This window comes from Lepidochelys kempii, chromosome 23 (genome assembly GCF_965140285.1).
Source record: "Lepidochelys kempii isolate rLepKem1 chromosome 23, rLepKem1.hap1, whole genome shotgun sequence".
Taxonomy (NCBI): Eukaryota; Metazoa; Chordata; order Testudines; family Cheloniidae; genus Lepidochelys; species Lepidochelys kempii.
In genome coordinates, this window is record NC_136402.1 from 9,565,222 (window position 1) to 9,581,045 (window position 15,824).

Consider the following 15,824-nt stretch of genomic DNA (forward strand, 5'->3'; position numbering starts at 1 on the left):
ACCACTCTGAAACCTATCTAGTTTCCGGTTCTCTTTGTCAGCAATGGAGAACTGCTTCAGCCCAATTGGCATATTGCCTTGTCACGGAGTTCTCGGGCGATACTCTGGAACTGCTCCCTACGAAGCCAGGCAGGACTCTGGGGAAGTCTCCTTTCTGCGAGCAGACTGTCTTCAGGACACACAGCTCACACAACTTCCACCTTCCTGGGTCTGACCTCGGAGCATTCAGCATCCTCTGCCCCTCCATGCTCTTCCCACAGCGAGTCCACTCAGGCGGGCTCCTGGGGAAGCCAGAGGGTCCTGCCCCCAATTCCACAGTCAGACGTGACTCTCAGCCAGTCAGTAAAACAGAGGTTTATTAGACGACAGGAACATGGTCTAAAACAGAGCTTGTAGGTACAGAGAAGAGGACCCCTCAGCCAGGTCCATTTTGGGGAGCAGTGAGCCAGACAACCACGTCTGCACTTCACTCCATGTCCCCAGCCAGCCCCAAACTCTCTCCAGCCCCTCCCCCTCTGGGCTTTGTCCCTTTCCCGGGCCAGGAGGTCACCTGATTCCTTTGTTCTCCAAGCCTTTAGCTCTCACCTTGCAGGGGGGAAGGGCCCAGGCCATCAGTTGCCAGGAAACAGGGTGTTGGCCATTCTCTGTGTCCAGACCCCTGCACACACCTGCCCTCTAGGGCTCTGCAACGATCATACACCTTATCCCACCCCCTAGATACTTAAGAACTGCCTAGGGGAAACTGAGGCACCCCCACAATATTCAGAGGAAACATTAAGAACAGTCCCGCTTTATCACACGCCTCTCTCCCTTAGTAGCAACACCATCACCAGGGTTTCTATACTTTGACGAGGTGCTGCAGAATAATGGGGCGTTCATATTATTGATCCAACTTGTCAGAAATTAGTTGTCATTCCTTTTCACAAGCTTCATGTTTTCAGCCAGTGTGCTGGTCCTGAGCTTCAGGTTTTTAGCTGCGCGGTTGGCTTGGAATGACTTTGTGCCAGGTTTTTCTCTCATGGATTCCAGCATGTGGATGGTATGGTGTGTCAGTTTATCTGCAGATGCCAACAAATTATCTCAATGCTGAAGCAATTCAGAGAGACGACAGCTCAAACAACGTGTCATACGTTATGTCAAGATCCATCAAGAATTCAGGGGACTGACTTCTTTTCAGCAGCCCAACAAACTGGGCCTCTCTTGGTGTGTCATGAGATGCAGCCTGAAGGGGAAGGCCCAATGACTGCGATTATGTCAGACAGCAAATACAGTGCAATATGAATCTGACACCCCCAATCTTTCTCAGCTGCTCAGCCACTTAGTTCTGTCTTGGTTTTAGGTGAGCGGCTGTAAAGCGTATACAGTTTGTCAAAGATTTCCAAGTGATTTACAGCTCTTACTTCAGTTAACGTTTCAGCAGCTGCCAAATCCAACCTGTGGTTCAAACACGACCTCGCTAGACCATTTGGGTACTTCTTCACAATACAGCTCGCTACGCCAGAGTTCTTGCCAAGCATAACACCAGCACCATCACTCGCAAATGCTACAAGAGTCATTGTGATCGGAATTCTATTTCTTGAGACATTTCAGCCCACAATCTACAGTGCCTGAAGCCGCCGAATGTGGAAGTGCAATCAGATCAAGAAACATGAAGTGAGGATCATCGTCTTCAAAGTGTCACATTTTCAATAGATTCTAATTGTTGATTCATTGCTCAGAGTAGTTGATTCATCAATAGACATGGCAATCTTTCCGTCTCTCTCCGGCATCTGAGCACACATTCGTCGTTTGCAATGCTTTCGGTGCATTGCAGACGAGAGAGGGTCTAGCATGTTTGTAGCACTGAATTATGAGCACTTTTGGGGGAGGGATAGCTCAGTGGTTTGAGCATTGGCCTGCTAAACCCAGGGTTGTGAGTTCAATCCTTGAGGGGGCCATTTAGGGATCTGGGGCAAAAATTGGGGATTGGTCCTGCTTTGAGCAGGGGGTTGGACTCGATACCTCCTGAGGTCCCTTCCAACCCTGATATTCTATGATTCTATGACTGATACCAACATCTACACCATGTAGTATCTGGAATTCAGTTCAATCGGGGTGATCAGCGTAGGGTTTGCTACGTTTAGCAATGTAATATGCCATTTGCTTTACCTGCACCGTTGTGTCAGGTTCTGGTTTTCTCATGTTAACCACCACTTCAACTTCAAAAGTTGTGGTTTCTGCTTCTTCTGAAAGCTGTAAAGCTAATGCAGAGGCAGCTGAATCTTTCTCTTCCTTTATCTTCATGGGCAGAGATGTTAATTTGGACTTTCAGCTAGGTCCATAAGGAGAAACAGAAAACTACCACCACCCGACTGCTATGGAGAGACCTTGGTGAAACTTTGCTACAGACAAGGCATCCAAGCTTACTATCATGGCAGGACAACCAAGGATAAGCCCTCTTCTTCAGTATCCACTAACCAGACTTCATGCCAGCTGATCTTTGGCTGTTGAAGGGTAATCTTCACGGTTCGCTTTCACTGCAATAGCCACCTCAGTGAACTCCATTCCAGGAAGAGCTCTGTTTTTGTGTTTGTGTCTGCAGTCGATGCACGGCTGCTGCTGTCTTGGTCAGCGTCTTTAGCCTTCCCAAAGAAGTAGTTAGGAATAGAAGAATTCCTAATTCTCTTTTCACTGCATCAGAGGGCTGCTGGCTGTAACAGTCAGTTGTGCCGGAGATGTGAATCCTGTGATTTAGCTTAGCTACTGTGTACGTTCTGGATCGACTACAACATTGTTGTCTGGTGTTGTTTAACATCTTTATTAATGACCTGGATGTAGATAGAGAGAGCAGAGTGGTCAAGTTTGCAGATGACACAAAGCGAGGAGGAGTTGCCAATACTTTGAAGGAAAGAGCTCAAATTCAGAGGGATCATGGTAAATTGGAAGACTGGGCTATAGACAACAAAATTAACTTCACCAAAGACAAATGTGAGCTGCTACATTTAGAGAAGAAAAAACAAATGCACAGATACAGAATGGGGGATAACCGGCTTGGCAGCAGCACTGCTGAGAAGGATCTGGGAGCTGCGGTGGATCACAGCCTCCGCATGAGTCAGCAAAGCGATGCTGTTGCAAAAAAGCAAATGCAATTTTAGGTTGCATTAACAGAGGTATAGCTTGCAAGTCATGGGAGGTGATAGTACCACTCTACTCAGTGCTGGTTAGGCCTCAGCTGCAATACGGTGTCCAGTTTTGGTCACCAATGTCTAGAAAGGATGTGGAGAAACTGTTATGGATCCAGAGGCGAGTGACAAAGATGATCCGAGGGATGGAACACAAGCCATATGAGCAAAGGTTGAAGGAACTGGCTATGTTTAGTTTGGAAAAGAGGAGATTAAGGGGGGACGTGCTAATGGTCTTCAGATACTTGGAAGGCTGCCCAAAAAAAGATGGCGAAAACTTGTTCTCTCTTGCCACAGAGGGCAGGACAAGAGGGGATGGATTCAAACGACAGCACGGCAGATTTAGGTTAAATCTCAGGAAAACCTTCCTAACTGTAAGAAGAGTAGGACAATGGGACAGACGGCTAGGGAGCTTGTGGAAGCCCCTTTGCTGGAGGTTTTCAGAAGGAGGCTGGAGCCACCTGTCTGGGCTGGGATAGACACAACAAATCCTGCATCTTGGCAGGGGGCTGGACAAGCTGACCTTGCGATCCCTTCTCACCCTGCGGTTCTATGAGAGGTGTCCCAGAGCACCAGGAGAGGGTTTCGGCGTGTTCTGCCTCGACTATAGCGCTGGCTAGAGTCACGCTCTCTCTCTTCGGCCCAATGGCGATACCCAGTGGGAGACAGAGAGACACCCTCAGGCCATGGTGGGGACACACGGCGCTCCTTCCCTTGCTGCAGGGGCTGGAACTTACGGCCAAGGGGGCGACGCCAGCCTCTTGCTGAGAGACGTCGTGATGCTGGCGCAGCGGCCGTTCCTGCAGCCTGTCGAGCAGCTCCCGTAGGACCTTTCCTGCGGTCTTGGGGTGGGATGTCAGCACCCTCCACATCTCCACAGCAACGCTGCAAAGGGAGAGAGCCGATTTCACCTGGCCAGAGCCCCGCCAGCCTCCTGCACCCACCGCCACCCGCACCCTGCTGGGTCTCCCGCCCCCGGCCGGCCCTTTGTTGCCCTCCTGCTGCAGCAAAGGCCCCCAATGCCTGGCGCAGGCTGCATGGGGGCCGGGTCTGAGTGTCAGCCGCAGGGGAGGCCGAGGGCTGCCATATGGGGTTTTGCAGGCTGGCCTGTCTCCACGGCATGTCAGCCTGAAAAACCCTCCAGAAGAAGCAGCAGCTCTGCAGGGAGCAGGAGGTCTCCGGAAGGTTCTGCACGCCCCTGTCCCCCCTGGCAGCAGGACCAGTCTGGGGGAGCCGGAGCGCAAGCGGCAGCAGCCCCAGCCCCGTACCTGTCACATGACAGCGAGCAGCCCAGCAGGGTTGTGACCACCTCCTCGCTGTACTGGTCGCCCAGCACGACAAGGGCCTTGAGCAGCTGCTGCTGGGCCAGCGGCTCGCTGATGGAGTCCAGGTTGTGGTAGATGCTCATCACAGCCTCCGACACCTGGAAGGGAAACGGGGAGATGGGAGCCTTGGCTTCCTCGCGCTGCTATTGATCTGGGGTGCCAGGGACCTGCCGCACCTGAGAGCATCTGCCCTCCCACATCCTCTTCTCCAGCTCCAGGCCTAGAACACAGGGCCAATTCCCGGCCTATCGATTCATAGACTGCAAGACCACAAGCGGCCATGGAGATCACCTAGACTGACCCCCCGCATTGCACAGGACCTGCCCCCCAGTAATGCCGAGTGCCCAGAGACAGAGTCTCCCACGGATGGGCTCCCCCAGCAGGCTGTTCTCACTGCAGCTCTTACCCTCTCCAAGCTTGGGCTGGGGACCCACAGGATCACATGCAGCATGTGCCTGGCCGCCACCGAGTCATGGACGCTGGTGTCTCTCATGCCCTCGATAGCAGTGAGGAGGAAGTCCAGGCGCTCGGATGGGTTGAAGTACTTCCCAAACATCTGAAACAAACCTGCCAGTGAAACCCCTTTTGCTGCCCAGTGCGGTTCCAGTCGGACCGAGCAGCCAGGACTGGCCCAGCCAGGAGTGCAGGCAAAGCCCGTTCTGCCGGAACAGGGCTGGGTTACTGCACCTGGGACGCACAGTACCCAGCCAGCAATCAGGAGCTGACGTGCATGGCACAGGCCAGCGTGGCAGTGCACGGGGGCACAATACTGCACAGCACGGATACACTCTCTAGTGCTCAGCAGGGGCTGGCAATGGTGCGTGGACGCAATGATGCCTTGGAGAGCATTAATCTCTGGGGAAGCTCCCACCACACCTGACAAGGAGCTGGGATCAGGTTTGGATGAGACCCAGTGCATCTTGGGATGTGGCATGGAGGGAGGCGTATTGGGCTGCATTAGTAGAAGCCTTGCCAGCAGATTGAGGGAAGTGATTATTCCCCTCTATTCGGCACTGGTGAGGTCACATCTGGCCCCCCACAAGAGAAAGGATGTGGACAAATCGGAGAGAGTCCAGCAGAGGGTAACGAAAATGATTAGGGGGCTGAAGCACATGAATTATGAGGAGAGACTGAGGGAAGTGGGCTTATTTAGTCTGCAGAAGAGAAGAGAAGAGTGAGGGGGGATTTGATAGCAGCCTTCAACTACCTGCGGGGGTTGGGGTGGGGCGTTCCAAAGAGGCTGGAGTTCGGCTGTTCTCAGTGGTGGCAGATGACAGAACAAGGAGCAATGGTCTCAAGTTGCAGTGAGGGAGATGTAGGTTGGATATGAGGAAACACTATTTCACTAGGAGGGTGAGAAGCACTGGAATGGCTTACCTAGAGAGGTGGGGAATCTCCATCCTTCGAGAGTTTTAAGGTCAGGTTTGACAAAGCCCTGATTTAGTTGGGGTTGGTCCTGCTTGGAGAAGGGGGTTGGACTTGATACCTCCTGAGGTCTATGATTCTATGAGATGGAGTGGGCCATAGGCAGGCTCCGGCGCAGCTGGATGGGGTCAGTCACACGCCTGGGTCTGTCCCTTCCCCCTGACTCCTAGGGTCTTAATTTCTCTCTCCTGATAACTCTGGGCACAACAATCCCAGGAAGCATTGAAAGTAGTTACCATGGCGATATTGCTGGTGTTGGTGAACCAGGTGACCCAGAAGCTGTTCTCCGCTCGCCACTCCCTGAAGACCTGCAGATACTCTGCACTCTGGTTTGCCAGCATCGTGCCTGAACCAGGGAGGGGAAACAGAGAGCAGGCAATATAAATCAGAGGTTAGTTTTGGAAACGGGAATTTTGCAAGGAAGTTTAGAGATAAGTACATCTAAGAAACATACCGGAAATTCAGGCCAATAACCTCCCCCCCCCCAAGAAAACTAAACAAACTAACCCCCCTGGAAGAGTAAAAATAAACCAGGCAGAAGTGCAGCAGCAGTGTGAGGCTCTCCAGTTGATTGCACTGAACGCAGCATGTAGGATTCCCAGCCCTGTGGGCAGGTAGCACATGTGGGCATTTGGTCCAAGGAGCTACTGGCCCTCGGAGGCCAGGAGGCCAGAGGATCTGAACTGGTGGAGCCAAGGGAGACAGCGAGTTACATAGAGGAGACTTTTAGGAATGCAGTAGAGTGGTCCCACCCCCAGTCTGACAGCCTCTGTGCTGCTGAGGAGGGTGAAAGTTTCTGGGAAGGAGAACATCGAGCTGGAGCAGAGGGAGACGATCCCATAATTGGGACCCCCCTTCCAGATGAAGTCAGGATATCCTCTCACACTGAGGCTGCCCCTCCTGAGGCGGGAACACCAGTTACAAAGAAAAGCCAGTTAATAGTAACGGGGGATTCAATCAATAGACATGTAAGCAGTTGGGTTTGTGATGAGTGGGAGAACGGCATGGTAAATTGCCTGCCTGGTGCAAAGGTTGCAGCTCTCAGGAGACATCCAAACAAACTTATGTGCAGTGCTGTGGTATGTAAGCTAATGTTTAAATCAGCCTCTGTACGAGATAGCGAATGTGACAGTGAATTTTATAAAAGTCTCCAGATGTGATCCCTGGTAAGCCTGACTTCAGTACCAGGCAAATTGTTGAAACGATAGGAAAGAACAGAATTATCAGACACATAGGTGAACACAGTTTGTTGGGGCAGAGTCAACATGGCTTTTGTAAAGGGAAATCATGCCTCACCAATCTACTAGAATTCTTTGAAGGGGGTTAACAAGAATGTGGAGAAGAGTGATCCAGTGGAAATAGTGTACTTGGACTTCCAGAAAGCCTTTGACAGGGTCCCTCACCAAAGGCTCTTAACCAAAGTAAGCTGTCACGGGATAAGAGGGAAGGTTCTCTCATGGGTCAGTGGTTAAAAGATAGGAAGCAAACAACAGGACTAAATGGTCAGTTTTCACAGTGGAGAGAGGTAAAGAGCGGGGCACCCCAAGGATCTGTGTTGACACCAGTCTAGTTCAACATAGTCATCAATGATCCAGAAAAAGGGGTAACCAGTGAGGTCGCAAAATTTGCAGATGATACAAAATGACTCAAGATAGTTAAATCCAAAGCAGAGTGTGAAGAGCTACAAAGGGACCTCACAAAACTGGGGGACTGGGCAACAAAATGGCAGATGACATTCACTATTGATAAATGCAAACTGGACACCACAATCCCAACTATACATACACAATTATGGGGTTTAAATTACCACTCAAGAAAGAGATTTTGGAGTCATCGTAAAGAGTTCTCCAAAAACATCCACTCACCGTGCAGTGGCAGTTAAAAAAGCCAAACAGAAGGTTGGGAACCATTAGGAAAGGGATAGATAATAAACCAGAAAAATGTCAGAATGCCTCGATACAAATCCAGTGTGCGCGCCCACACCTTGAATACCGCGTGCAGTTCTGGTCGCCCCATCTCAAAACAGATATACCAGAATTGTAAAAGGTTCAGAGAAGGGCGACAAAAATGATTAGGGGTATGGAAGAGCTTCCATATGAGGAAAGATTAAAAAGACTGGGGGCAAGTCTACACTTAAACCACTCTATCACCATAGCTGCACCGGTGCTGTAGCGTTGAAGAGAAGCTGGTCCTCTGCCAACAAGCTCTTAATCCACCTCCCGGAGAGGCGTTAACTATGTCAGTGGGAGGGTGCTTCTGCCAACAGGGGTGTGGATTTTTCACAGCCCTGAGCAATGGAGTGATAACAATATAGGTCTACAGTGTAGACCTGGGACCATTTAGTTCAGAAAAGAGCTCACTAAGGGGGGAGATGACAGAGGTCTATAAAATCATGACTGGTGTGGAGAAAGTGAATAGGGAAGTGTTATTTACCCCTGCACAGAACACGGGAACTAGGGGTCACTTTCTGAAATTAATAGGCAGCAAGTTAAAAGCAAAGAAAAGAAGATATCTCTGCACACAATGCACAGGCAACCTGTGGAAATTGTTGCCGTGGGATGCTGTGAAGCCTAAAAGTATAATTGGGTTCAAGATAATCAGGGCATGCAACCCCAGACTCTGCATGTCCCTAAACCTCAGACTACCAGAAGCTGGGACTGGATGTGAGGGGATGGATCACTCAAAATTTCCCTTTTCAGTACATTCTCTCTGAAGCATGAGGCACTGGCCGTTATCAGAAGACAGAATACTGGGCAAGATGAACTGATCTGAGTCAGTATGTCCATTCTTATGTGAGTTATGAAGAGCAGAATACGGACAGGGGAAGCTAAAGACATCAGGGGAAAGTCCATGGCTTGAAGGACTATGGATCCTAAGGAGGTTTTTTTTAAAAAGTGTATTAGGAACAAAAGAAATCCGAGCAATGGTGTAGGCTCATTACTAGATGGAGACTGTTTAAAAGGATGCAGAAAAGGCAGAAGTGTTCACTAAATATGTTTCCCATGTTTGGAAACCCCATGTCAATGTGTTTAGGAAGGACAAGGGTCTCCAGTGCTCTTACATTTTTGACGCAGCATGAAGGCGTAGAGGTGGTGAAGTCCCTCCATAGCCAATCGGCAGATCTCCTGCTCCTGCTCAGCACTGCACAGAGTGAGACAGCCCACCAGCTGGCCCAGGACTCTGAACTCCTCCACTCCCTGACGGAGAGAGGGAGCAAGGGGAGTCACTCGCCCCTGCAGGCCCAGCGCAGCATGTCCCCCTGGCATTGCACTAGCAACGGGCTAGAACCGGGGGAGGCAGAGCCCAGCGCAGAGAGACTGGGGACAATGAGAGCAGGAGGAGCCATGGGACCCATCACTAGGGACTGAGGGAAGCTCCACAGGGACGGGAAGTCTGGGTAGCAAAGTCAGCAAACGTTGCCCTCGAGTGGGGACCTGGGTAAGGAATGAACTAACGTCCAGTCTCCATCTCAAGGGCAAGCTCCTAATCCCAGCGCCTTCTCCCATCCCCCTCCCTCCACTGACCTCAGGTCCAGGAGCGTGAGGTCACCTTGGCCTCCTCTTCTCTGCATTCCGCCTCTCTCACTCCATCCTGGAGCTCCCCACAACCCCCACTTTCTGCGCCGCACCCAGCCTGCCGGCTCTCTCCTGCCGGCTCTCTCCTGCAGCCTGTCCTCTAGCCTCCCCCTCCTGCCAGACCTTCCCTTGCCCCTCCTGCATCCCCTGCGCTCGCTCCCTGCTCTTCCCCACGTCGCACCAAGCCCCTTGCCCTCCTCTCCTGGGGTCTGCACGGCCTCCCCTGACCCACTCCCCATTGCTCTGGCTCCTTTGGCCCCTCCCATCCCTTTCACTGTGTCCCCTCCCACCTCCCTCCTTCTCTTCTGCTGCCCCAGCCTCTGGGGGCATATCATCCAAGCGCCCCCCTCCAGCTGCCGGAGGGGAGGCCCTGCCACAGGGGGGATGGAGCAGCTGCAGCAGCTCAATGGCCCTGAGCACCCAGAGCAGGGGGTCTTCATCTGGCAGCCTGGCAGAAGCTGATGACAAAGCATCCCAGGGGCAACTGACAAAGGGGGTGAACAGACACCTGGGTTCAGAGGGTGCTCTCAGGGTGATCCTGTGTAAATCCGCTGACCCTGCGGAGCAGACTTTGGTCCTAGGGGAACAGCGGGGAGAGTCCTTGGAGATAGAATGATGGGGCTCCACCCAAGGCCCACTGGAGTCAGAGGACAGACCCGTCCACATCACGCCTCATTAGATTGGACTCCTACCGAGGATCTTGCTGAATCACTATTCCAGGCCCGGGTTTTCCCTACCAGGGAGCGCTGCACCGCGAGGCTGCTCAATGCAGTTAGGAGACGGCCAGAGTCACAGGCTGCTCACCTTGAATTTGTGTTGACCAGAGATGAATTTGGTCAGCCAGGTGATTCTTCCCACTGCCCTCAGCCGCACATGCACCTCCTTGGATGCGGTCCAGGGGAGCAGGACCTGAGAGAAACAGATTGGGACAAATTGTGAAGGAGAAGGACCAAAAAATAGCACAAGCACATAGAGTGAAAATCAGAAAGGCTAAGGCAAAAATGAGTTCGAACTGGCTAGGGACATAAAAGGCAATCAGAAGCAGCTCTGTAAATGCATTAGGAGCAAGAGAAAGACAAAGGAAAGTGTGGGGCCACTACTCAGCAGGGAAGCAGAGCAAATAATGGATGATACAGACAAAGCCAAGGTGTTTAATGCCTTTTTTGCTTCAGTTTTCACTAAAAAGGTTAATGGCGACTAGATGATGACCACAATATTAACAAGGGGGAAGGAATACAGGCCAGACTAGGGAGAGAACAGATAAAAGACAATTTAGGTCAGTTAGATGTATTCAAGTTGGCAGAGCCTCATGATATTCACATGAGATGGAGCTAGACAAAGCAATCTCTGAACCTTTAGGAGGGCTGAAGGTCCCAGAGGATTGGAGAAGGGCAGCCACAGAGCCTATCTTCAGAAAGGGAAACAAGGAGGCCCCAAGGAATTATCCACCTGTCAGCCTATCTTTGGTACCCAGAAAGATTATTGAACAAATTATTAAAGAGTTTGTAAGAACCTAGAGGAGATAATAGGGTGATAAGGAATAGCACCATGGATTTGTCCACAACAAACCATGCCAAACAAATCTAACTTCCTTCTTTGACCGGGTTACTTGCCTAGTGGATGGAGGGAGGCAGTATATGATGATGTATATGAAGTTTCGTAAGGCTTTTGACACAGTTCCACAAGACATTCTCATAAGCAAACTAAGCCAATATGCTCCAGATGAGACTACTCGAAAGTGGGCGCACAACTGATGGCAAGGCAATCCTCAAAGAGGAGTTATCACTGACTCGCTGGCAAACTGGGAGGGTGTCTGAAGTGGGGTCCCCCAGGGGTGTGCCTGGGTCCAGGACTGGTCAATATTTTCATGAAGAACTTGGTTAACAGAGAGGAGAGTATGCTTGTCAAGTTGGCGGATGACACCAAGCTGGGGAGAGTTACAAGCACTTTGGAGGACAGATTAGAATTCAGAATGAGCTTGCCAAATTGGAGAGTTGGTCTGAAGTCAACAAGATGAAATTCAGTCAAAACAAATGTGACGTAATGCACTTAGGAAGGAAAAACCCAATGCATAAAAAGAAAGTGGGGGATAACCGGCTAGGTGGCAGGACTGCAGAAAAGGATCTGGGGGTTATCCCGAATCTCACACTGAATAGGAATCAAGAGTGTGATGCTGTTGTGGAAGAGGGAAATGTCATTCTGAGGTGTATTGGCTTGGAGCACTGTGTCCAGTTCTTGGCACCCTGCTTGAAGAAAGATGTGAACAAACTGGGGCCCGTCCAGAGGACAGCGACAAAAATGATCAGCGGTTTAGAAAACCTGACCTATGAAGAAAGGGTGAACGACTTGGGCATGTTTCGTCTTGAGAAGACGGAGGGGGCACCTCCTAACACTCTTCCAATACATTAAGGGCTGTTTTACAGAGGATGGTGACTAATTGTTCTCCACGTCCCCTGAAGGTAGGACAAGAAGTAGTGGGCTTAATCTGCAGCAAGGGAGATTGAGGTTAAATATTCGGAAAAAGTCTAAGGGTGGCTAAGCACTGGAACAGGTGACCTAGGGAAGTGGTGGACTCCCCATCATGGACGTTTTAAAAAAACAGGCTGAACAAACACTCCTCAGGGACAGTCGAGGAATGCTTGACCCAGCCTCAGTGCAGGGGGTGGAGTAGATGACCTCTTGCGATCCCTTGCAGCCCTGCACTTCTGTGATTCCCTCTTCCCAAGCTCTGGGATCAAGAAGACCAAATATCTGCTGAGGACATTTCCCTCTTTTTGCAGCACAAACCACCCACAGAATCGACTTCCTGTGGCCCTAGAACTAGAACGTTGGGGGAATGTAGCTCTGGGCTCTGGCCAGTATTGGTGCGGCCCATGGTGAACACAAATGAATCCCGGGCTCAGATGAGGCTCAGTGGAGAACACAGCAGATCCCGCCCTCCTCCACCCCCACGCCATGCAGACGTTTTTCAGATATAGTGGGGGCACTTGGTCCTCCAGCCCAAGAACCTTTGTCGAGAACGTACTCTGAGGAGCAGAAGGCACGGGGGTGTCCCATGCTTGGGATTAAATGGAGCCTTGATCCCAGAGCCCCACCCCAGCTACAGGACTCGTCCCCTTCCTGCTCCCATGCCTCCACACCTCCACGATGTTTTGCAGCACCACAAGGTTCGGCTTCTCATCCTCGCACACCAAGGCCTTCAGCAGCTCATCCATGGTGTTCAGAGTCTGCGTGCAGAGCAGAGGAGAAACCACAGCAAGTGGCGTTACCCAGCCAGGCGACAAACCAATGCCCTGGTGTGTGACATGCCCCAGGCCATGGCAGCCCCTGCTATTCCAGCTCACCCACTCACTTGTACCTGCAGGGGACTTACTGCAAACTCCTCCTGGCAACAGGACCCCACCCGCTTTTGCTGTCCCCAGGGAGGCCACTGCACACAGTCTAACGCATTAGAAGAGTCAGGAAGGACTCTGCATTTGAGGGGGAGGGGAGATTTCCAGCCAAGCTTCACTTCCCCTAGCCTTTGTGCTTCTCAAGCAGCCGATCGATCTCAGGCCTGTGCCCCCAACCATGCACTGGGGATGAATGTGCTTGTGAAGGGAGTGTCTGTTCCTCACGAATTGCCAGTGCCTGTGAAGGATAAATGCCTACTACTGCTGCTCTATGAGGGAGTTACTCCTTTATCTGCGGCGGTGGGGCTTGTGCTTTGGTACTGCAAGTCCTGAGCTGAAGCGCTGCCAAGGAGCTGTGATCATTACACTCTTATGCCAGCGCCAGATAACCCAGGGGGCAGGGACACGAGCGACTTGCAGGATTCCCCCTCGGTTTGGGGCGGCTCCTCATGGCTAGTTTGGGGCTTACGTTGTTGTATAGAGCAGCCTCCACGCCCGGGTTGGTCTCTGCTGGAGGCAGGCAGAAGACGCTGGAGAAGCAGATGGTGAGCAGGCTGGATAGCTCCATTCCCCGCAGCAGTGGCTTCACTTTGCTAAGAGAAGAGACACGCGTGGATTGGAGGGCTGAGGCGAGACTGATGCACTGATGTTGGCCTCAGGCTCCCAGGACATGATGGGCAGGCTTCTGGGAAGCTGAGAGCAGGGCGCCAGCGGCACTGAGAGAGAGCCCCCCCTGGCGCAGGCTGTGCCACGTGCCAGGGCTCAGCCTGCCCAGCTTCTGAGCCACAGGGAGTCGCTGAGCTGCCGGTGGGATGCAGCTGGCACAGCTGGCAGCGACTCCGGTGGCTCCGCTCCGGCAGTGCCCAACTGCCCCTCTCCCCCTGGAGCCATCACCTGCGGGTCCCAGAGGGGACCGGTCCAACCCCCTCGCTCCCTCCCCCACATCTTCACACGGCCACTTGGAGAGGTCGCCAGGCACCGAAGGATCCTCCACCACCAACCCACGGGTGCCACGTGCCCGGGGGAATCGGAAGACGGGGGAGGAGCAGAGGGGGCAATGCCCTGGAGAACTGGCCATGCCAAGAGGCTGGCGTGTCTGGCTGCACACAGAACTAGCTGGGGCTGGGCGGGCAGGCCGGGTACCTCAGCTCCATGACGGCGAGCATCGCTTGCTGACGCACCCCGCTGGTCAGGGAGTCGACGGACTCAAGATCAATCAGCTCCTGGGGAGACAATGTGGGGAAGTGCCAGCCGGGCTCCGAGCTCCCGTAAGGCTCCGACTGGGGAGCAAAGCGCAGGGCCTGCAACACGTGGCCTCGGCAGACAGGTCGTCCTGCTGTGGGCTTGACGGTGTACGGGGCTCCAGCTGGGGAGCGCAGTGCAGGGCCTGTGGTCAGTGCCCCAGCGTCACGCACCAGTGCACTGCAAAGGCTCCATCAGCATTAGCACCCAGGGACTCCACCTGAGATCAGGCTCCTTGTGCCAGGTGCTGCACACACACGGTGAGAGCCAGTCCCTGCCCCAGAGAACTCACGAGCTAACTGGATAAGACAAGGCATGGGAGGGAAACTGAGGCACAGAGGGGGAAGTGATTTGCCCAGAATCAGCTCCTGGGGAGACAATGGGTCTCACTGAGGAACTGAGCCCCAGCCCACTGGACCACCCACCAGCACACGCTGTCCCACGTTCAGGGAAGGGAGGTAAGCTCCGGAAAGCTTTCTGCAGCGCCGCAGAGCAAAGACTTTCCAAATCTACGGAGCAGATTTGTTGCTAGTTCCCTAGTGGGCACTGACTGCGGAGTGTTGGGGCTCTGTGCAGGGAGACTGGTGTATACAGAGCGACCTGGTGACTTGGGAAGCTGGGTGCAAGGGAACAATCTACATTTTAATACAGTGACATGTTCAGGAACAAAGAACGGATCGCTCAGTGGTTTGAGCATTGGCCTGCTAAACCCAGGGTTGTGAGTTCAATCCTTGAGGGGGCCATTTAGGGGTCTGGGGCAAAAATTGGGGACTGGTCCTGCTTCGAGCAGGGGGTTGGACTAGATGACCTCCTAAGGTCCCTTCCAACCCTGATATTCTATGATTCTATGATTAACGCAGGCCACACTCACAGCATGGGAGGCTCTAACCTGGGAAGCGGTGACTCTGGAAAAGACTTGGCAGTCATGGTAATCAGCTGCACAGGAGTGCCCAGTGCGAGGCTGGGGCCCAAAGGGCTTATGCCATCCTGGGCCTTACAAACAGGGCAATCTCCAGTTGTTAGAGAGGTTATTTTCCCTCTGTGTTTGGCACTGGTGCGACCTCTGCTGGGATCCTCTGTCCAGGTCTGGTGCCCACAATTCAAGGAGAATGTTGATAAATTGGAGAGGGGTCAGAGAAGAGCCACAAGAGTGACTGAAGGACTGGGAAACATGCCTTATAGTGAGAGACTCCAGAAATCAATCAGTTCAGCTTCACAAAGAGAAGGTTACAGGGTGCCTTGATGACAGTCTGTAAGTACCTACACAGGGAGCAAATGCTTGATAATGGGCTCTTCAGTCTAACAGACAAACGTCCAACACGATCCAGCGATTGGCAGTTGAAGGTAGACATATCTGCAGAGCTCTCCAGGCCAATCACTAAACCCGCCAAGTAACATAGCCCGAGTGTGTGTTTTACTCACCTTTATCTTCTTCACAAGGAGGGCTTTGCCGAGAAAAGCTGCCAGGTTTCTCTCTGGGTGCCTCCTGAGGACGGCCCTGCTGATGGTGATGACACAATCCAAGAATTCAAGTTTCTTGGCCTCCTCCTATGCCCCGCAGAGATTAGACAAAAACAGGAAGGTTAGCGTGGAAAGGAGCTGCCAGTGGGAGAGATGTCAGAAAGCTTCCCCCCAGCGCTGCTCAGGCTTTGATATGCCGAATGCCAGAAGGCCATTCATCTCCCAACAGGAGTGACTATGTGG